The sequence below is a fragment of the Durio zibethinus genome, chromosome 12 (genome assembly GCF_047325235.1).
Source record: "Durio zibethinus cultivar Kanyao isolate XHJ-2024 chromosome 12, ASM4732523v1, whole genome shotgun sequence".
Classification (NCBI taxonomy): Eukaryota; Viridiplantae; Streptophyta; class Magnoliopsida; order Malvales; family Malvaceae; genus Durio; species Durio zibethinus.
The window spans coordinates 5187208-5210056 of NC_143173.1; the positions used below are offsets into that span (position 1 = coordinate 5187208).

Genomic DNA, 22849 nt, shown 5'->3' on the forward strand with positions numbered 1-22849 from the left:
AAGCCTGTATTTGATCCAATTTCCATGACCTATACAAAGTTATATCATGAGCTTTACAACAATAATTTGATTGCTTCTAGCCGACTAGAGCCACTCAAACTGCCTTACCCTAAGTAGTATGATCCCACAGCCCATTGTAACTATCGCTATAGGATTACCGATCATTTCACTAAGAATTACACTACTTTGAAACATAAAGTGCAACGATTGATCGAGGATGGAATGATTAACTTCGATACAGAAGGGATAACTACACCAAATGTTAGTGGCAATCTTTTACCTAATCATAACGTGAATGCTCTGAGTAAGGAACATGAGTATCATTTGAAGAAAAAAGTGACAAATATTAAAACACCTATTAGTCAGCTATTTGATACTTTATGAAAAGCTGATATGATACAACCAGTAGGTCCGCATGGTTATCATAGAGCATATATGATAGGTACAAACTGTAAATATCATAATAGGGCAATTGATCACTCTATTGAAAATTATGAGTAGTTTTGCCAAGAGGTACAAAAGCTCATGGATTCATACCAAATAGAACTCTATGAAAAGGGAGAGGTCTCAAAGAGTGTTGAAGTATCTATGACTAATAGGCTTGTTAAACTATTTTCAAAGTCGATAACAATTCATTGTAGGAATAAGCCAAAGTCAATTATAGACAAATTCATTCCCAGGCCAGTGATTTTTAAAGTCCAGGCTTCATTCCATATAAGGATGACAAAGTTGTACCCTAAAAATATGGCTGTGATACGATAGTTCAAGGGCAAGAAGAGAATGCTTTTAAGTCTGATACTGCCAATATAACTAGTGTAAGAGGAATCACCCAAAGTGAAAAATGCTACACTCTCAAAATATTAGAAAAGGCTAGAAGAGAGAAAGCTAAGGTGGAAGATGAATAAAATAATCCAAATATGGTACCCGAAAAAGAAACCCAAAACTCGATATCAAAAAAAGAGGCCTGTGAATTCTTAAAGCTGGTAAAACATAGTGAATACTCAGTGGTTGAGTAATTAAACAAGATGCCAGCATGAATCTCATTATTATCATTATTATTAAATTCAAAACCACATTAGAATGCCTTGCTGGAGGTGTTAAACCAAGCATATGTGGCACATAATGTGTCTATTAAGTATGTGAACCATTTAGCCGGAAACTTGTCATGCCAAATTATATATCATTCAGTGATGAAGAGATTCTTTCAAAAGGAAGGGAAAACGTCAAGGCTCTGTATATCACAGTCAAGTGCAAGAGCCATATCATAGCCAAAATCTTTATTGATAATAGCTTCGCTATCAATGTCATGCTCATGTCAACTTTGGTGAGGTTATCTATCGATTACTCTCATATGAAGGACAGTCAAATGGTCGTGCGAGCTTTTGATGAGACCAGATGAGAAGTCTTGAGAGATATCAAGATGCCCTTACAAATTGGGTCGTGTAATTTTAATGTGAAGTTTTAAGTGATGGATATCTCTCTATCTTATAATTGTTTGCTAGAAAGGCCATAGATTCACATGGCAAAGTGCTATGCCCTTTACCCTACACCAAAAGATCAAGTTTAATATAGAAGGTCGATTAGTAGTGGTATTTAAGAAGGAAGACATGCTAGTGACCCAACCCTTGACTGCTCAATATATGGAAGCTACTGAAAAAGTAGTGGAGTGTTCCTATCGATCTTTTAAACTAGTCAACTTTATAGGAAAAATGACCTAAAAATTGATAATTTTTAAAGATAGTGTTGAGTCAAGTCATCAATAAGGGCTAGTATCCTAGAGTAGGACTAAGTAAAAACTTACAGGGAATAAGAGAGCCCCCAACAATGGTGGACAATAGTGAAAGGTTATGCTTAGATTATGAAATAGAAGGATGAGAGATCAGAAGAAGATAAACAAGTAAAATAACAAGACTAATGATCATCCCACACTTGTACAAGACCTTCATGCTTGGAGAATTTATGTACTCAAATTTAAAAAGAGATTTTGAACAAAGTATGGAAGAAACATTTGTTCAATTATCCATCCATGCTATTGAAGATAAAAAGGGGCTTGAATAAGAAGGATGGGTCTACCCTTGTCTGCCAGATTATGAGTTGAACAATTGGAGTATCATTAAAATGCCTTTTACCCTTGAGACTAATTCAATGTAATTATATATCCCAATAGCTATTACCCAAGGTATTAAGGTGATCTTTTTTGTTTGGACCATATATATTTTATTATTTTAATAAAGATTAAGAAGAATACATTTTCTTTCATTTTTTCTTGTGCCCTTATTATTGTCATTTTTTCATTTTTCTAAACATGTCTTGCCAACATATCTCATCTCATTCAATTTTAAGTCTTTAAATGAACAAGAAGATAATTATGATAATGATCAAGAGGTTAATTTTAAGAGTTCAATTAACACTGATGAACTTGACAATAAAGATGATTTTGAAGAGTATGTTATACCTCCAGATCTAATGAGATTGATGGAGCAAGAAAGTAAGCCAACTGAGCCTCATCAGGAGATAACTGACTAGGTGAATCTAAGAGATGAAGAGAATAAGAAAGAGGTTAAAATTGATACCTCACTTTTATCGAAAGACAGGCAACGTTTGAAAAATCTATTTTGAGAATTTGTAAATGTATTTGTTTGGTCTTACCAAGATATGCCAAGGCTTAGTACAGAGTTAGTAGAGCACAGACTACCCCTAAAGCCAAATTGTAAGCTAGTACAAAAAAAACTAAGGCGAATAAAGCCTGAAATGTTGCTAAAGATCAAAGAAGAAGTGAAAAAGTAATTTGATGTAGGTTTCTTACAAGTGACTAAATATCCAAAATGGGTAGCGAATATAGTACCAGTTCTTAAAAAAAATGAGAATGTGCAAACGTGTGTAGACTATTATGATTTGAATAGGGCTAGCCCAAAAGATAACTTTCTTTTACCTTATACTGACACCCTGATGGATAATACGACTAAGCATTCAATGTTCTCCTTTATGGATGGGTTCTCAGGTATAACTAAATAAAGATGGCCGTAGTTGACATGAAAAAGACCATTCTTATGACCATGTAGGGAATTTTTTACTACAAAATCATACCCTTTGTGTTAAAGAATGCTTTGGTAATATATCAAAGAGCCATGGTGACACTCTTTCATGACATGATGCACAAAGAGATTAAGGTATATGTGGATGATATGATAGCAAAATCTCGAGAAGATGTAGATCATGTCACAAACCTCAAAAAACTATTTGAGAGGTTGAAAAAATTTCAACTCAAGTTAAACCCAGCCAAGTGCACCTTCGGGGTAAAGATAGGGAAGTTACTAGGCTTTGTGGTCAGTGAAAGAGGTATTGAAGTTGATCCAAATAAAATACGGGCCGTTCAAAATTTATCACCTCCAAGTACACCAAAAGAAGTTTGAGGTTTTCTAGAAAGATTGAACTATATTTCACGGTTCATGTCTTAGCTTACCTATAAATGTGATCCTATTTTTAAGCTTCTCCGCAAGAACAACCTTAGAGAATAGAATAAGGAATGCCAAGTAGCTTTTGATAAAATTAAGTAATATTTATCAAATCTTCTATTATTGGTGCCACCTGTTCCAAGGAGACTTCTAATTTTATACCTAACGGTGTGTGAGAATTAAATAAGATGTGTGCTGGGACAATAAAATGAATATGGCTGAAAAGATAAAGCTATTTATTATTTGAGTAAAAAATCACAGAATATGAGTTCAAATATTCTTCTTTGAAAAAAATGTGTTGTGCATTAGTTTGGACTATCAAAAGACTCAGATGATACATACTCTATCACACCACTTGGTTTATAGCAAAGTTGGATCCAATTAAATACATCTTCGAGAAGCCTTCTATGTCTGAAAAAATTGCTAGATGGCAAGTAATGCTCTCAGAGTATGATATCATAGATGTAAGCTAAAAGGCAGTAAAAAAGAGTGCTATAGTCGAGTTTCTCATAGATTATGCTATCCAAGATTATGAACCAATGAGATTGAAGTTTTTTTATGAAGATCTTATGACTGTTTCCCAATTAGAGAAAGAAAAGCATGAAGAGAAGTGTTGAAAAATGTATTTTGATGGAGCCACCAACGCTTTAAGACATAGGATTAGGGTAATTCTAATTTTTCCTGTAGAATAATACTACCCTATAACAGTGAGATTGAATTTTAATTGCACAAATAACATCATTGAATATGAGGCATGTATCATGGGTTTACAAGTTCCTATAGTTAGAAAAGTTAAAACATTAAAAGTGTTTGGAGACTCAGCTCTAGTTATATATCAATTAAAAGGAGAATAGGAGATAAGAGACTCGAAACTCATTTTATATCGTAAGTATCTTCTAGAGTTGATCAACTAGTTCAAAGATATTCAATTTGATCATTTACCTCAGAAGGAAAATCTAATTGCTGATTCTTTGGCTACTTTAGCAGTAATGGTTTGAATTAATGATAGCGCTGACATTCAACCCATCAGGCTAGATGTCAAAGATATACTGACTCACTACTCTAATATGAAAGAAGAAGAGAATGGAAAGCCTTGGTATTATGATATCTTACAGTATATTAAGAACCAACAATACTCCATCCAAGCAACGGAGAACGATAAAAAAGTCATCCGAAAACTAGCTATGAGTTTTTTTCGGAATGGGGATGTTTTATACAAAAAAAGCTGGGATCAAGTATTATTGAGATGCATAAATAAAGCTGAGGTAAAAAAATTATTGAAGAGATACGTGATGGAATATGTGGGGCGTATGCCAATGAATATATGATAGCAAGATAGATCATGAGAGCAGGGTACTATTGGTTAACAATGAAGAGTGATTGCATTGACTATGCTCAAAAATTTCATAAATGTCAGACCTATGCTGACAAGATCCATGCTTTGCCATTTACTTTACATGTTTTGGTACCACCTTGACCATTCTTAATGTAGGGCATGGACGTCATTGGTCTTATTACCCTAAAAGCTTCTAATGGGCATATGTTCATTTTCGTGATGATAGACTATTTCACAAAATGGGTGGAGGTAGCATCATTTAGAAATGTAACACGATCTGTGGTCTGCAAGTTCATAAAAAGAAAGATCATTTGTAGATATGAACTTCCAAAAAAAAATTATTTTAGGTAATGTTAAGAATCTAAATAGTAAGATGATGTAAGAAATATATGCCCAGTATAAGATCAAACATCATAATTCAGCGCTATACAATCCAAAAATAAATGGGACAATTGAGACGGCAAACAAGAATATAAAAAAATTCTTGAAAAGATGATCGCGACCTATAAAGATTAGCATGAGAAGTTACCATTTGCATGTATACATATCGAACATCAGTGCGTACCTTTATTGGGGCAACCCCATTCTCTTTAGTTTATGGGATAAAGGCTGTATTACCAGTGGAAGTGAAAATCTCATCCTTAAGGGTTCTAAAAGAGGTTGAATTGAAAAAAGTTGAATGAATTCAAAAGCGCTATGAACAGTTGAATTTCATTTAGGAAAAGAGATTAACAACACCATACCATGGTCAACTATATCAAAAAAGAATAATGAGGGCTCATGATAAAATGGTTCGACCTCATTGTTTCCGGGAAGGAAAGTTGGTCTTGAAAAGAATTCTTTCAAGTTAATAAGATAATAGAGAAAAATGGACTCTGAATTGAGAAGGATCATATGTCATGAAATGAGCTTTCTAAAGCAAAGCATTGATATTAGCTAAGATGGATAGAAATAATTTGCCTCATCTTATAAATTCTAATGCTACAAAAAAAATTATGCTTAAAAAAAAAAAAAATGAAAAAAATAAAAAATAAAAGAAAAATGAAAAATGAAAAACGAAAAACGAAAAAAGTAGGATTTAAGGCGAAAACTTCAAAAGGACGGTTTGAGTCAAAAGGGGTTTATCTAAGTTGAAAACCTAAGAAGGCAGCTTAGGTAAAGAAAATACAGCATCAAATTTAAAAATTCATTGGCATGGAGGCTAGCATATTCTGAAGAGCTCTAAGTTGTTAAGTGCATCGGGTGGTTGAGTTTTTCAAAAGGACTTTGAGATATGTTATCATGATTGTCTGATTGTTTATTTTTGGGCATTGTCTCCCCATAACCATTATTGTAATTCTTTTGTTTTCTTTTCTGTGCCAAAGTTTGCCAGCATTTTTACTAATAAAAGATATTCCATTTCATTCTTTGAGTTTCTCTTTTTGTTGATTATTTTTCAGCCATTCTTACTTTTTTTTTTATACTTTATACTGAAAGAAATGTGTGAGTACTTTTTTACTTTTTAAGGTTGAAATAATGATTGATAAATGAATAATAGCATGAAAGACTTCTACATTACATTGGAAAGGTTGAGAGTGATAAAAAAATTTTTGAAATGTTTAGTTCCTGATAAGGACATTGAATTCGAAAAGAGATTTCTTGCAAAGAGAATATGAGAATTAAAAAAGAGGGATGATTGAGAGTCACATTGATGTGGTCTTAGTATTTGAAGATTAAAGGGTTTGAGGCCTAAGAAAAGAGCTTAAAAAGCTTAAGTACCACAATTAATCAATATTTGTTTAGCATGCATTGCATTTCTAAATGCCTAGTGTATAGCATATACGGCATTTAGAAAGTCTAGTGCATAAACTCAAGAAATAAAGATATTCCAGGATCCCACATGGAGAAAACAAATATGAAGACTTTTCGATGTAAAAGTTTCAAATTCTCGTTTGAAAAAAAGCTTGTGAGGTAAGATTCTAATCCTTGAAAAATGATATCTCTTAGTATTATGACTGATTTGTAAGACCTTCGGACATAATCTCCTAAAATTTCTTTAAACACGATTTACAACTCCTCTGGACATGATTGTCGATAAGCTTTGTTTAGTTTTTCAAAGCTGTTGAGCCTCTGATTGAAGGAGCTTTGTTTATTTTTTCAAAGCTGTTGAGCCTCTGATTGAAGGAGCTTTGTTTATTTTTTCAAAGCTGTTAGCCTCTGATTGAAGGAGCTTTGTTTATTTTTTCAAAGTTGCTAAGCCTCTGATTATAGGAGCCTTGTTCATTTTTCCAAAGTTGTGGTGCCTCTATTTAGAGGAGCAATTTATTTTTCAAACTTATGTTGCTTCTGTTTAGAGGAGCAATTATTTTTTTAAAGTTGTGGTGCCTTTATTTAAAAGAGCATTTTATTTTTCAAAAGTTATGGTACATCTGCTTAGAAGAGCAATTTATTTTTTAAAAGTTGTAGAGCCTCTATTTAGAAGAGCATTTATTTTTCTCAAAGTCATTGAGCCTCTGTTTAGAAGAGCTTTGTTTACTTTTTCAAAAAAAAATAAAAAATACGTGTTGAGTGGATTGGGTTGTCTATGTCTTTGTACAATTTTTGTTTCACAAAAAATGTGAAAAGAGGGGCAGCTGTAGATACCCCAATCTGTCTAAGGGTCTAAGTGATTTTATAGAAAAATAAAAAAAAAAAAGCTAGAAAAATGAAAAAAAAGGGTGGTTGAATTTGGGTAGGACTAGGTTGAGGCGTTTTAGTTGGATTAAAGCTTAGAGTTAAAACTCAAAAGGGATTAAAATCCCATTTGGTTTTAGGACTCTCAGATTTCACCCTATAAATATCCATATATCATATACAAAACAGACAAACACAAACACATAATGCAACAGAGAGGAAAAAAAAGTAAAAAAAAGTGTTTAGAAGGTGCAGAAATGGTCTTAAGATTTTTAGGAATTTTTTTGAATTTTGACGATTTTTTTTCTTTTTCTAGAAAATTTTTGGAAACTTTCAAATTCTGGTGAATTTTTCAACGAAATTCAAGTTTTTCAATGACTTTTCTAACAAAAAAACCTAGTTTTCGGTGATAAAACCCAAAAATTGATGAGAATTTCATTGGTGTTCTTTGCGACTAGAGAGAGATGGAGAGAAAACTGAAAGAAAGAGAGAGAAAAGGGTGAAGCATCTGACGAAAAAGGAAAATTTTTGCTTTTTATACTACTTGAAAATGACACCATTTTTGGAGAAGCTTAAAGTTGATAGGATTCGTGCGTCGTCCGAAATCTAACCCGACCTGTAGCGTTTCAACCTATTTACCCATTTCGCTTAGCCGTTGTTGAGCCGCTGAGCTGAACCATGAATCAAGCCATCCAATCACTTTTGTCTTTTAAGCCACATTTCTGTCACGTTGAGCCGAGCCACTCCAAGGTTTTCTTTATTTTTTTTCTTTTCTTTTTTGTTATTTATCTACTAATATGATTTTTTTTTGCCAATTTATCTATAGATTAAATTGAAATCATTTATTCATTTAATTAAACATTCTTTAATTTTCAATGATCTCTTTAAAATAAAATTTTCAAAAAAAAATTTTTGAGAAAAAGTCGAAAGCATTAATTTTTCTCGAAAATAAAATTTTTAAAAAATATTTTTAAGGAAAAGCTGAAAGTATTAATTTTTCTTGAAAATAAAATTTTCAAAGAAAATATTTTTGAGGAAAAGTTGAAAATATCAATTTTTCTTGAAAATAAAATTTTCCAAAAAAATATTTTTAAGGAAAAGTTGGAAGTACCAATTTCCTTAAAAATAAAATTCTAAAAAAAAAAACATTTTTAAGGAAAAGTTGAAGGTATCAATTTTTCTTGTATAAAAGCATGAGTTTTTTCTTATAAAAAAAAAAAAAAAGATCTATATCGAAAGTCAAATCATCATTTCTTTCTCATTTTCTCTTTTTTCTTTTTTTGAAAAATTTTTAATGTTAAATAATCCGACAATGGAGCTTCTATAAAAGAAACAATAATTTTCTTGTATACTTTTGAGGTGAGGGAATTTTTTTAATTTTCTACCAAAAGTATTGAAGTCAATTAAGAATTATTTCCAATAATTAATCATTTGGTAAAATTTTTAAAGCTTAATGGATAACACAAAATTGAGTTGGTACCATCTTTCGATGGGCGTTGTGAGGGTACTATAACCTTTTTCACACGTAAACGTACTTTTGGATCTAGTTCTAATTTTGCAAACATTGAATCTACCTTTTAAAGATACCTAAGCCAAACTTAGGATTTCTCTTTAAAAAGGGACAGATTCAGTTAGGTGGCCAATAGCACCTAAATAAAAAAAGATTGGTGGCAACTCCTCAAGTTAATATCTAGTGATAGATCCCTAGATCTAGATGTTGCAACAAAAATTTTTAAAAAATTTTAGGACTTTTATACAAACTCACACTTAAGAACTTGTATAATTTGATGTTGCATTTAATGTTACAACATATTTGTTTTGGTTAACTCGACTTTTGGCTCACATGCCTTCCTTTTTAGGGAATTTTGCCTTAAAAATATCAAAATCTTGCATTATTAAGTTTACATTAATTTACATAAATAGTTATTTATTATACTTGAAATTTACAAAATTTATAATGATATCATATTAAGATATCAAGATAATTTTTATAAATTTGATTTAATGGGGTACATGAAAATTGGATTAGTTACCTTCACTAAACAGTTTGTAGTTTAATAACCATTAGAATTTTAAGCATTATCGAAAAAATTTTATAAACATAATTTTTTCATCATTAATTACCGATAAAATTTTGATAAAATTAAAAAGAAAAACTTTTACTGATAGATTACTGAACAAATTACTGACGAAATTAAATCCGTTGATAGTCCGTCACTAAAAGTGTGAAGTGAATTACAGCCAAATTTATCGATGAATTTTTTTCATCTATAAATTCGTCATTAAAAGCTATTAATGGATTTACCAACGAAAATTTTCATTGGTAAAAAATTAAAAAAAAAAAAATTTTGACGTAACCGATGGAAATTTTATCGCTAAAACCATCGTTAAAAGTATTTTTAAAAACTTTTAATATTATTGACGAAATTTTCGTAAATAAAACCATCGCGAAGAGTTACAAAAATTCAAATCCCCTATTGAAGGCAATTCATTTTTCCTCCAATTTCTTTCCTAAATCCCTAATTTTCTTTCCCCTTCCCTCTCTCCTTCTCTCCCTGCCACCTTGCCATCCTACACCGCCATCCAAGTGCATTTGTCACGGGTCGAGACTTAAGCTCCGAACCTGCACAGCTCCGAAACCCGGGCATTCACCCTTCCGACGTCTCAGATCAGCCTAACTGCCACGGTTCATACCCTTGTGAGGTATTGTCTGCTCTGACCCCCTCTGACCTTACGGTTTTGTCCTACAAAAGGTGCCTCTTAAGGCGGAGGTGGTGTGAACCCTTATACACCCCAGTGACCCTTCTATTATGTTCGATGTGGGATTCAGGACTCATCCTTAGGTCCGTGACACATTGACCGGCATAAATGTGTCTCTTCCATCTATTAAGTTTTTTTTAATTATTTTATTTTATGTTGTATTTAATGTTATATATTTGTTGAGTTTAGGGTTTAATTTTTTGTTATAAATTTGTTGAAACTTGTTTGAGTTTTGATTACTAATGTGTTGAGGTTTTGTTAGTTATTCATTTGTTGAAATTTATTTGGGTTTTGAATATCAATTAGTTTTATAGTTGTTGAAATTTATTTGGGTTGTGGTTAAATTTTTGTTGCAATTTGTTGGTTATATATTTTTGTTGGATTTTTTTGTTGAGTATTAATATTGAGTATTGTTAATTTTTTTTATTTTATTTTAGTATTATTTGGATTTTTTATTTGTTGAGTTATTTATTTTTTATTTGTGAAAGTTTTGTTGAGATTTGTTGGGTTTTGTTTTAAATTTATTAACTTTTTTATGTTTAAGATTTATATTAGTTAATTTGGGTTTAATGTATATTAAGATTTAAATATATTTTGATTGATGTTTTATATTTGATATTTTCTACAGTTTAATAATAATTATAGAAATTAAAATTATTTATGCTGATTTGATGTTATAATTTATATATTACTAAGAATTATCCCATTTTGAAATAATTTATATATTATTAAGATTTATATTTGTTTTGAAATAACTTATATATATTTGATAGTTTAGTGAAATTTATACAATATTAATTATTGAAATATTATGGTTTTATTGTATTAATCAAAATTAATATAAATAAATTAAATTATTCTATTTTATTTTTCTTTTACATAATCTATCCATGAATGTGTGTTATGAAAATGGATTTAGGTGGATGTATATGTTGTAATGAATATAATTTATTATTTATTCTTATCATACTAACATCCTTTATTTTTCATTTCAACTACTTTAAAAGTAAAATAAGTTTTGTACGTAGAAGTGCCTCGATCGGAGAAATTCTCCGCAAAATCGATAGAATTGCACTAAAAAGGCCAAGATCAAAAGTAAAATTCTGTCATTAAAACCAATAATATTTTGTTGTGAATGTTTTGTCTTGTAGTATGTATGACAAAATTTTGCAAAACCTTTTATGCCATTTATGGACTATTTGTTAAAGTAGACCAATGATTACCTCATACTATCATTTAGATAATTTTGTTTAGTACAAGAATAATAGTTCATATGGTCAATTAATAAAAAGGTTTAACATTTTATATGACTTTAATTACTCATATTTCAATTCAATTAAGATTCAATAGTGGACAAAAATCGCTCTTGGTTGTACTCTTGTGTAGGATTGAAATGATACATAGTTTCAACCATGATAATTTAGCTTGTAGTTAAAATGATAAAATTTATAAGTTTTAAGCTGGTCTATTTGAACTTCGTTATTCTTTTTCTCTCTGAAATGTGATTCAAAGCTCTGACTTCTTGTTGATATGCTGGTAGCACTCAATTATGGTTTGAAATCTTTTTTCATTATTTATTTCATTAAATGATTTTATATTGAGATATTTTCATTAAATGAATTTGATAATTCATTACAAAGAATTGCTATCATTTGACAGCTTTTCTTATTTCACAGTCATATTTTAAAAATTGATATATTTTAATGAAAGATCAAATTACTCAATTACTAGGGAATCAATTGTGCTTTAGATCATGTTATGAGTGTTAAAGTGAGAGGGTAAAAAGCCTTAAACATAAGTTTAAAATCTAGAAAAGCCCAATGAGATAAATGAGCTTCTGTCATGTTATGTTATAGAAAGTTTCATATTTATCAATTGCTACTATCTTATATATACAGAAAATCATCAGTTCTAGCTCTTTCTTTAAGAATAAAAAAGGTATTCTACATGTTACGCAAGGGAGTAAATTCACAACATGAGGTAAATGATATTTCCTTTTATTTGTGCTTGATTGAATACATAGAATAAGATCTAGGTTAATATCTGTCTCATGTCTCTACTACTATTTTTCATTTTTTTGCTGCATGGGTTATAATATCTAGGTTAACCATGCAAATTCAAATAATTGAAACTTAGAATATGATGATGCATGGTGCAGACGAAGCTATGATATGTAAAGGCCTTGCTATTACCCTCTAGGGCATAGCTTGGTCTTGATATAATAGCTTAAAGCTACAGTCGATCACATCATTTAAAGAACTTAGCCACTCATTCCTGTCCTAATTTGTGAGTAGCTGAAGAATGAAAAAAATGACATTGCACCTGATGTCGATTCATCAAGGCTTGAATGAATCTTTAAAGGATTATATCACACATTTTAACACGAAAAGCCTTATAAGTGAAAGACCTGTAACAAACGGTTGTTGTAGCCACCTTAACAAGTGGGCTTAATGACAGAGAGTATCACCTTGAGCTGACCTTGTCCTTAGACCTGCCTAAAACTTTGGTCGATGTGCTACTTGTAGCTAAAAAATACATAAATATTAAAGCTACGATGAGAAATAGCTGAGGTAAGAGAAGCTCATCCCTTTTCTCTGCGATTGAGGTGAGAAAAGCTTATCCGTCCTTCATGGTTGTAAAAACAGAAAGAATTTTTACGATCCTATCCCAAAAGGAAAATGAGACAGGGTTAAGAGTTCCAGTAAAAAAAAAAAAAAACTACACAATATCGAATATCTCATCAAGAGAGGATTTTGATGCAAATTGAAAGAAATCTAGAGCTCAGATGGTCGAAGCTATTGAGGCAAGACATAATAAGGGATTTGATCAAAAGATGTATCTTCCATAGAGACATAAATCACAACATCGAAAATCGTTTTGACTTGAAAAATGATATTGAAGCTCTAATAAAAAAAGTCAACTATCGAGGTTTGTGGACCAATAAAGGCAGAGGCAGAATAGATCATACTACATAAGGGATTGAAGAAACCCCACAAATGATAGAAAAGGTAGGCCAGAGGAAAACAAAAGATGAAAAGTTTTGATAGATGAGTAAAGATAGAACGAGGGCTAAGCTACGAATAATAGATCAATTACCATGGTAATCAACGTGACCACTGAAGGAAGCTCCACTTCAATGAAAAAAAAATTTGATCGAGGTATGGTTATGGCTATTGATTTCTCAAAAAAAAAAAAAGACTAAAGGGACAAACCAATCTTAATCAGTTCGAAGGACTTAGAAGAAACCCAATCTTTTATGATGATGCTATAGTGATCAGAGTAATAATGTATGGTTAGAAAGATCTTGTTCAATAATAAAAGTTTAACTGACGTCTCGTACCATGCCAGTAAGAAAAAGATAAAAATTAGAGAAAACTAGCTACAACCGATCACCATTACCCTTATTGAATTTGGAAATGAATAAGTAACAATTAAATGAACTATCAAACTACCAATCTCTTTGGAGATAAAATCGAGAACGATCACGTCGATCATAGAATTTATGGTTATAGATATCCTATCTGCTTATAACATGATACTGAGCTAACCTTGTCAATTTATTATGTGGCTTATGGGCTTAGCTCCCTATCTAAAAGTAAAGTTTCCAACCTTTTTTGGGATTAGAGAAGTAAGAGGAGACCACTTCATGGCATGACAATGCTATGTTACAATAACGAAATAAAGGGCTAAAAAGCAGACTAACAGTTCAACTGAGGCTGAAAAGGTTAAAAAAGAGAAGCAAACAATTGAAACCAAAGAGAAGCAAGAAAATAAGAGCAAACACCTACAACAATAGAAAATCGACCTGATAAAGCACTCTTTTAAATTGCTTTAAGCTTTTAAGCTCCACTCCAACAGAAGATAACAATAATTTTTTGTAATTTTTGAATAGATCTTGAAAATGACAAAGCTCTTAAGCTAATGAATATTCACGTGTTAATGGGATTGAGCTAACATGTCGATCAAAAGAAAATTTGAAAAATTGAATTGAAATATACACACATTTTTTTTAGTTCTACATTCTAATCATTTTATCAATAATATACTATCTGTCACATTAAGATTTGTCTCCACATAAAGTGGTCTTAACTTAACTAGATAAAAAAAATTGATCAAAAACTTGAGGCAAATGAAAACTGAACTGAGTCAAGAAAAAACCTTGTATTCATCCCATTCTGGGAAAACATATATATATATATATATTAGAATTAAACTTGAATATAAAGAGCAATTAATCCAACTTTTGAGGAATAATATTGACCTATTCACCTGGACACCATTCGATATACCTGGTATTAACATCGAGGTAATAGTCCATAAGTTGCATACCAACCTAATATGAAACTAATTCAACAAAAGAATAGGATTTTTGCCCCGAAAAGGCAAAAGGTTATTTAGGACAAAGTCAATAAAACTACTATAAACATGTTTCATTAGGGAGGTTTACTATCCCGAATGAATAGCCAATGTAGTCATGGTCAAGAAATACAATGAAAAATAAAAGATGTATGTTGACTTTACCGACCTTAACAAAATATGCCTAAAATATGATTTTTCTCTCCCTAACATAGATCAATTAGTGGATGATAATACTAAGCATAACCTTTTCAATTTTATGGATGTTTACCTTGGTTACAACCATATTAAAATATTGAAGGAAGATGAGGAAAAAATGGCTTTCATTACTGAAAAAAAGTCTTTATTGCTACAAGATGATGCCTTTTGTTTTGAAAAATGTAGGGGTAACCTATTAAAGACTAATCAACAAGATTTTAAAAAATCAAATCGATCATAATATGGAGGTATATGTGGATGATATAATAGTAAAAAGTAAAGAGCCTGGCTGAACACTTGAAGGACTTGAAAATGCCTTTAACACATTAAAAAAATACAATGTAAGGCTTAACTCGAGCATGTATGCCTTTGGAGTTGTGTCGGGTAAATTTCTCAGCTATATAATCAATAAGAGGGGGATAAAGGCAAACCCAAAGAAAATTGAAGCAATCTTGGTAAAAAACATCTTCAATAATCCTCTCATAAATGTTTATGATATGATTATTTAAGGTATTTTTCGTCAAAAATGTCTTAAATATACCCAAAAAAAATTTAATGAGGTTATTAAAAGCATTTCTTGTAAAAAATGCCTTCAATAATCCTTTCATAAATTTTTATGACGTTAGTACTCAAAGTGTTTTTCATTAAAAAAATCTAAATCAGTATAATTTTTCCTCATCAGTTGTTTCTTATTCTTTTTATGTGTTATAATAACGCGTAAGATACGCATTCCTTTTACCGTTGAAATAAATCGTATATTGTTACAAATAAATAACGTTTGATCTTTATTTGTATGAATTAAAACGTTTGATCCTGAATTGAGCAAACATCCAAACGTTTGATTTTGATTTGAGCATTTAGCTCAACAAAAATTATCCTTTTCTTAAAGTTAAAGCTAACTCTAAGGAAAAAAGTTTTCAAGGTTAAAAAAAAGTCTAAAACTTTTAAAGAGAGAAACTTATGAAGATTGACGTGGATAAAATAATAATAAAAAAAAGGGAGAGAGAATCAGCCGTCCATTCCATGGAAACTTATAATTTTAAAAACTATCCCGAGATCATCATTAGCAAAATCCACTTTTTATTGAATCAAGTTTGACAACCATTGACCAATAAATTTTATTGTTGATAGAAATTAATTAGTATTTGTAGACATTAGATTTAAAAAAGTCTTTAGTCAATAATTTGATAAAATGTTAAAATTTTAATTTTAATAATAAAATTTCAATTCTAAGCAATTTTAAATACAAAAATATAAGTAAATAGTTGATTAATTAAGTTATTTTTGAACCCTTAAAAAATTGCTCACAAGTCAAGATAGCTATTTTTTTATAGAAAAATTTAAATGAAATTCATGAAATTTAATATTAAAAATGATTTAATAAAACTTTTAATCTAAAATCTTTTAATTTATGAATTTCAATTTTAGATTAAAATTTTTAATAAATTATTTTTAATATTGAATTTCACAAGTTGTAAATAAAAATTTCATTAAGTCTTGTCTCTCATTATAATAGGAAAAAATAAGTAAAGTTCTCATCTAGTCAAGTTATTTATTTGATGAATAAACATGATTAGTAATTACATATAAAAAAAAATCATTTAAAATTTTTTGACAACAAGTTGGACCTTATTCATCAATCCTTATTATTTTTTTTAAATATTGTTGTTCTTGAATGGAAAACTTATGTTTCCAATTACATACAGTCCGTAGCAAAACATTTAATCACTCACCAAACAGAAAATTGGGAAATCTTTACTTTCTTATTGTTTCTGTTATTTTTCTGGAAATTTCGACTTGCATTATATAAATCGTGGCACAAAGCAGAAGCTTTATTAGACATTGAAAGGGGCCACATCTTATAACACAGAAACTATAGGTTCTCACAACCAGACTTAAAACCATTCACGTTCAGAGCAAAGACATACAAAGGTAGACAAATTCAAGACATGAAGTACACATGCACAAATTTACAAGAATAAGAATAGCTGATGAACTGAAATGAGTTGAGGAACATGATGGACCGTTAGCTGCTGCTTTCATGAAATATGGATCTAGTAATCTTCTGTTTCTAGAAAGCAGCAACATCTTCACGGGCATCTGAGAATTCACTTTCCTCCATTCCTTCACCTACATGCCAGTGAACAAATGCTCTCTTGGCATACATGAGATCAAACTTGTGGTCAATTCGGGAGAAAACCTCTGCCAATCATGCATAGTGGGTGGCTGATCATGGATGCTGCACATTGTACCTTAGCAAGATCACCCCATGGCACCACAGTGGGTGGCTGATAGTTGATACCACACTTGACACCAGTGGGGCACCTCAAATAAAAGACGCATCGCAATCATTCAGATAACAAACCGAAGGCAAAATCAATGTTTTCCCCTTGGCGAACTCTGTGCACTAATGATAATCAGATTGCTTATACATAATTATTTGGAAATGAAATGTAAGAGATGTCTACTAACCAATCTACTAACTGAACTGTCCGCTTAGTTCTGATGGTAGCAACGGCAGCATTGACATCCTTAGGTACATTAAACAGCACGCCATGTACTTCCCATGCCTTGGATCACATTTAGCCATCATGCTTGATGGTTCAAAAACAGCACTTGTAATCCCAGGAACTGATAGCTGCTCATGGTAAGCCTTTGTAGCTGAGATTACTGGGGCATATGATGAGAGCACGATATGGATACAAGGATACAGCACGAGGTTATTCTGAAACTCTAAAATGTCCAAACTCTGCGATGTCCATGTTTATGGCACCATCAAACCTCAATGAACTGGTCAAAGAAGTGATAATTTGGGATATCAAGTGGTTCAAGTTTGTTTGAGTTGGTCTTTCAATGTCTAAGGATCTCCTACAAATATCGTATATAGCTTCATTGTCAAGAAGCTCAGCAACATCTGTGTGTTCAAGGAGGGAATGAGTTGAGAGCACGCTATTAAAAAGTTCCACAACAGCAGTAGAAACCTGCACAATTGGGGATAATTGTTCAGTGAATTGCACAAACATAATAGTTCAAGCATAGGGTAAAAGAAACCTGTACTTTTCCTTGAAGTCTTCAAGAAATTACCTGAGGAGAAGGGTAGATGGTGAAGCCAAGTTTTGACTTCTTTCCATAATCTACGGACAAGCACTCCAAAAGCAACAAGCCCAAACCAAAACCAATTCCACTGCCAAAAGCACTAAACACAAAAATTCCTTGCAAACCAGTGCAGTTATCAGCCAATTTTCTCACTTGGTCAAGGCAAAGTTCCACAATTGCCTGACCAACTGCAGTATACAACACCAAAGAAGTTTAAGCCAGTGATCAAATATAACAAAATTGCCAGTACTGTGGAAATGCAGAAAAGATGCTTGTACCTGTATAATGTCCTCTAGCAAAGTTATTACCAGTATCTTCCTTGCCAGAAATAAGTTGCCCTGGGTGAAAGAGTTGTCTAAAAGTCCCTCCTCCAACTTCATCAATGACAGTGGGCTCTAGATCAACAAATATAGCTCTTGGCACATGCTTGCCAGACCCAGTCTCACTAAAGAAAGTATTAAAATCATCGTGGCAAACACCTAAGGTGGTGTCACTGCAAGCAAACACAAACGAGTTTTATAGGTTCAGATCATGAAATGACAGAGGTAAAACCATAATTCAGTGATCCATTTATAAATCCCATTCAATGTTTATGTCCACTTTGATCTGAAATTTATATTAAGAAAAATAAGTAGTTTCCGGCATGCATTTGTTGCTATTAAATTTGTACCATACATCTGAGAATGATAAGCAAAGAGTAAGGCAAGTAGCACAAAAGAAATGACACCAACAAAAAGAGAAAATTGCAAGGCAAGAAGTTTAATCAAATTGTTCAAAGTCCCTCACTAGGAACTATAAAGTAGAGGAAAAATCGAGAGGAAAACTATAAGAACATAACTACATAAATTTATATGATAAGAAGAATAAAGGAAAACAGAGATGCATTATATTAGAATCATGTCAATTCATAATAGATCCAGGGAAATTTTTTGAATTTCATTACATACAATTCCACAATGTGATCCTATCCCTGTAAGATGTTCAGTTAGAGCAGACAAGGCGGCTAGCCATGCCAGTTCCCCAAATGGTGGAGGATCAACAGAAATCCTGCACCACCACAGGAGATAGCTCTGGTGACTTCGCCATCTGAGCATTGGAAATGCATTTCAAATGGAAATTTATGTTAATAAAAAAGAATTATTTAAATTCTTACCATTCACTTCAATTCAAACCAAATATCTCATTTCCATGCAACAAACTCACAACAAAAAACTTTCTAATGCTACCAGTTCCAAAGAAACACCACCAGGAAAAGACAATATGATTATAAAGCAGGATGAACGAGCATTGACATTTGTTCTGCAAAGGAGAATATTATACGTTTTGCAAGATTATCAAAACTAGAATGAATGGTAAACCATTAATAGAGCCCAAAACTGCTATGCCTATAGGTGCCCTAGAAGAAAAAAAAACAAAAAAAAAGGAGGAGAAAAACAGAAGAAAAAAGAGTACCTGCAGGCTGAAAAATTCAAAATCAGCCCTCTTCCTGAATTTAATAGGATACTTGCATGCGGCCTAATGCCTAATCAAGGAGTAAAATACTGCCATCCATATGAAGTTCATATGACGGAATTAGGGACTGCTTAGATATTTATTAGCAACCCCGACAGATTATAAAACTTGTTTGGATATATTGCACTAATATTGGCTGGGAAGAAATCACTCCATATTAGAACTTTGATAGTCTTCAAAGTTTCTGAACTACTGCACGAATATATTCACCCATTGAATCACGACAGATTAGATCCACTAGCATGGCTGCTACAGATGCATTTGCAGAAAATCCTTTGTTAACCATTTCACGAAGAATTTGGATTCCCCTTGATATGTCATTGTTTTGAAGAAATCCTGTAATCATTACATTATAAGAGCGACTATCTGGCATGCAACCATCCACTTCCATTTTACTAAACAGTTTGTATGCTTCATTCTGCAGCCCTTCTTTACAAAGTCCTCTGATCATTATATTATATGTGTGAACATTAGGGTGTATCCCTTTGACTTTGAGAGCATAAAATAATTTCCTTGCAACTTTAAGTTGCCCAACTCGACACAAGCCATCAATTAAGATAGAATAGTGGACAATGTTAGCATCTAACCCACTATTCTGCATTACATGAAAAAGTCCCAATGCCTCATGAATATGACCACGCTTGCATAAGCCATCCAACAACATACAATAAGTGATCACGTTTGGAACTAGGCCACGAGCACTCATTTCTTTCAAAAGTTCTTGTGCAAATGCAAGTCTCCCAACCTGTGACATGCCACCTATAAGAGTGTTGTAACTAACAACATTAGGGATTAATCCATTTCGAGTCATTTCATGAAAAAGTTCCATTGCCTCATCAATCCTTTTAGCTTTACAATATCCATTGATAATGATGCTGTAACTAAATGCATTAGGTGCACAACCCTTGTTAGTTATTGAATTGAATAGTTTTCTAGCCGCGTACATTTTACCTTGCAAACAATATCCATCAAGCAATGAACTATAGGTAACTATATCAGGCTCAACACCTTGTTGAATCATTCTATCAAAAATATTTTGAGCCTCTAAAACCCTACCCTCTTTACAAAGGGCATCAACCACAATACTATATGTGATGACATTAGGTTTGCAATTGTTCACCATCATTTCATTCAATAATCTTGTGACCTCCTTCCACTGACATGAATTACACATACCATGAATTAAGGAATTATAAGTGAAAACATTAGGTGGAATGCCTTCACCTCTCATTTCCGAGAAAAGCTTCAAAGCCTCGGTTACATTCTTTTCCTTACAAAGGCTATCGATGATAGTGCTGTATGTTACAATGTTAGGTGCATAACCTATTTCTCCCATAGTCCTTAGCAATCTAATAGCCCGATTTTACAAAGACCATTTACTATCGTAGTATAAGTGATTAAACTAGGCTGATACCCTTCTCGAATCATGTCATCAAACAACCTCACAGCTTGAGCTACTTTACCTCCAATGCAAAGTCCATTGATCAAAGTGGAGAGTGTTATAGTATTTGGTTCAATGCCCAAATTCAACATCTTCCCCAAAACCGAAAACCCAAAATCCACACGATGCAAGCGGCAAAAAGAATTTACCAAAATGCTGAGAGTATAAACATCAGGATTAATTCCTAGTAATTCCATTTTTCTCAACAGAGTAACCGCAGTTTCATAATACTTCATTCTAACAATGGCCCTTAATAATTGACTAAATTCCACAATAGAAGGACGTCGATGCACATGTAGCATCTCATCAAACTTGTTTAAGGCACCATCAATTTGATCAAACACATACTTGGGTTTCTTCTTGCAATGGGTAGTAGAGAAATAAGAGATTTGGGAATAAAAGAGAGAAGTGGCAGATCTAGGGTTACCCGATCCCAATTGTCGGAGATGATCAAAGGCAGAAGAAAAAGAAGAGAGAGAAGAGCTTCTCCAACCCCTCATCATCATCATCATCATCATCATCGTCATCAAAAAAACAAACCGAAAGCTCCAATTCTTCTTCCTTCAGCTGCTTCGTTGTCGGATGAGACACCCACGCACCGCGCTCAAATGATAAATTGCTGCCAAAAGTCCAAACCTGATTTCGGACCCACGCCTAATTGATGCGCTCCATTTAAACCATTTACCTGTTTCAAAAGCCGAGATCGGATCTGGCCAATTTAGGGCTGCTTAAAATCTATCATTCAAATTCTCGTCTATCCCAACTCGGATATTTGAATGATGGTTAATTTGGATATAGAGTGAAATTATATCTGTTGATATTGAAAATAATCGTAGAGATGATATAACGTCTTAGTAGTAGAAATAAAATCAGTATTAAAATATACGTTTAAATTTAAAAGCAGCAACAATGTTAGTAAGATAATTATTATTAAAGATTTTGATTTAAAAATGTAATAGTAAATTAATTTATATATATATTTTGATGTTCTTTAATATTTAAAATCTTAAAAATTTATTGAATCAAAATATTGATATATATTAAATTATATTAAAATAATAATTAAGATCACGTATAACATATTAGAGTAAACAATTCAATGAAACTCTTAAAGCCAATTATATTTCTTTATATTTTTTCTCAAATCTTTATGTTTACTATTTTATATTTTGTGAAGTATAAAGTTAAAATTTACAAAAGCATTTATTTTTCTCTTTTATAACTATTGATGTTAAGTTTCTTAACTTTAACTTACAAACATCTACATTAAATTTACTTTTTAAATAATCACTTTAATTTTTAAAATAGGTTTTATGTTTCATAATACTAATAAAAATGATGATTGATAAATTTATTTGCAAGCATTAAGTGACGGTATCATAAGCAATGATACTATGTCACAGTTTTACATACACCAATCTTATACAAAGAATGATTGGTATCTAGATGCTTTACTACTACTTTATTTTAATGCTTATTTACATCTTTCTCTTTTAAAATATATAAAACTTTTTGTTTCCAATATTAGATGCTAATAGAGAATAGATGAATATGTAAGCACTTTGTTTGAGACATTTCATCAACAGACATTTAGATTAATATTTAACTGCATTCTTTACTTTTAATATAATATATATTATATATATGATATCTTTTGAATATTTTATTCTTCTTTAAATAATATTTTTCATATTTTAAAAATTTGTTAAATTTTTAATAAAAAAATTTAATTCTATAATGATTTGATATCTTAATTATATTATATGTATTTCACATATATTTTGAATATATAAATAATTAAAGAATGTTAATTATGCTTTTACACACATTTAAATAATTATAGACAATTATTGTATTGCACGAGTAATAAACTAATTTATTGTATTTCGTTTTTTATATAACTTTTATTTTTTTTCAACTCTAACTACAAAATTCTTTTAAAAATTTATTTTTTATTGTTTATGTTATTAGTGTTATCTATACTTTTTTATAAATATAATGACATGTATGTTGCATTTTTTCATGTTTATTCTATTTTTAATA

General features: G+C 31.4%; 2 pseudogenes across 2 annotated transcripts; both read right to left on the reverse strand.

Moving 5' to 3' along the window:
- Positions 1-16571: 16571 nt before the first annotated feature.
- On the reverse strand, positions 16572-18958 carry LOC149515626 (tubulin alpha-1 chain-like; annotated as a pseudogene). The gene is made up of 4 exons (XR_016326323.1): positions 18867-18958; positions 18132-18346; positions 17842-18041; positions 16572-17738 (listed from the first exon to the last, which is right to left on the reverse strand). The product of XR_016326323.1 is annotated as a tubulin alpha-1 chain-like (transcript).
- Positions 18213-21664, reverse strand: LOC149515627 (uncharacterized; annotated as a pseudogene). Its single transcript, XR_016346867.1, has 2 exons — positions 19306-21664; positions 18213-18346 (listed from the first exon to the last, which is right to left on the reverse strand). The product of XR_016346867.1 is annotated as an uncharacterized LOC149515627 (transcript).
- Between the last annotated feature and the right edge of the window lie 1185 nt (positions 21665-22849).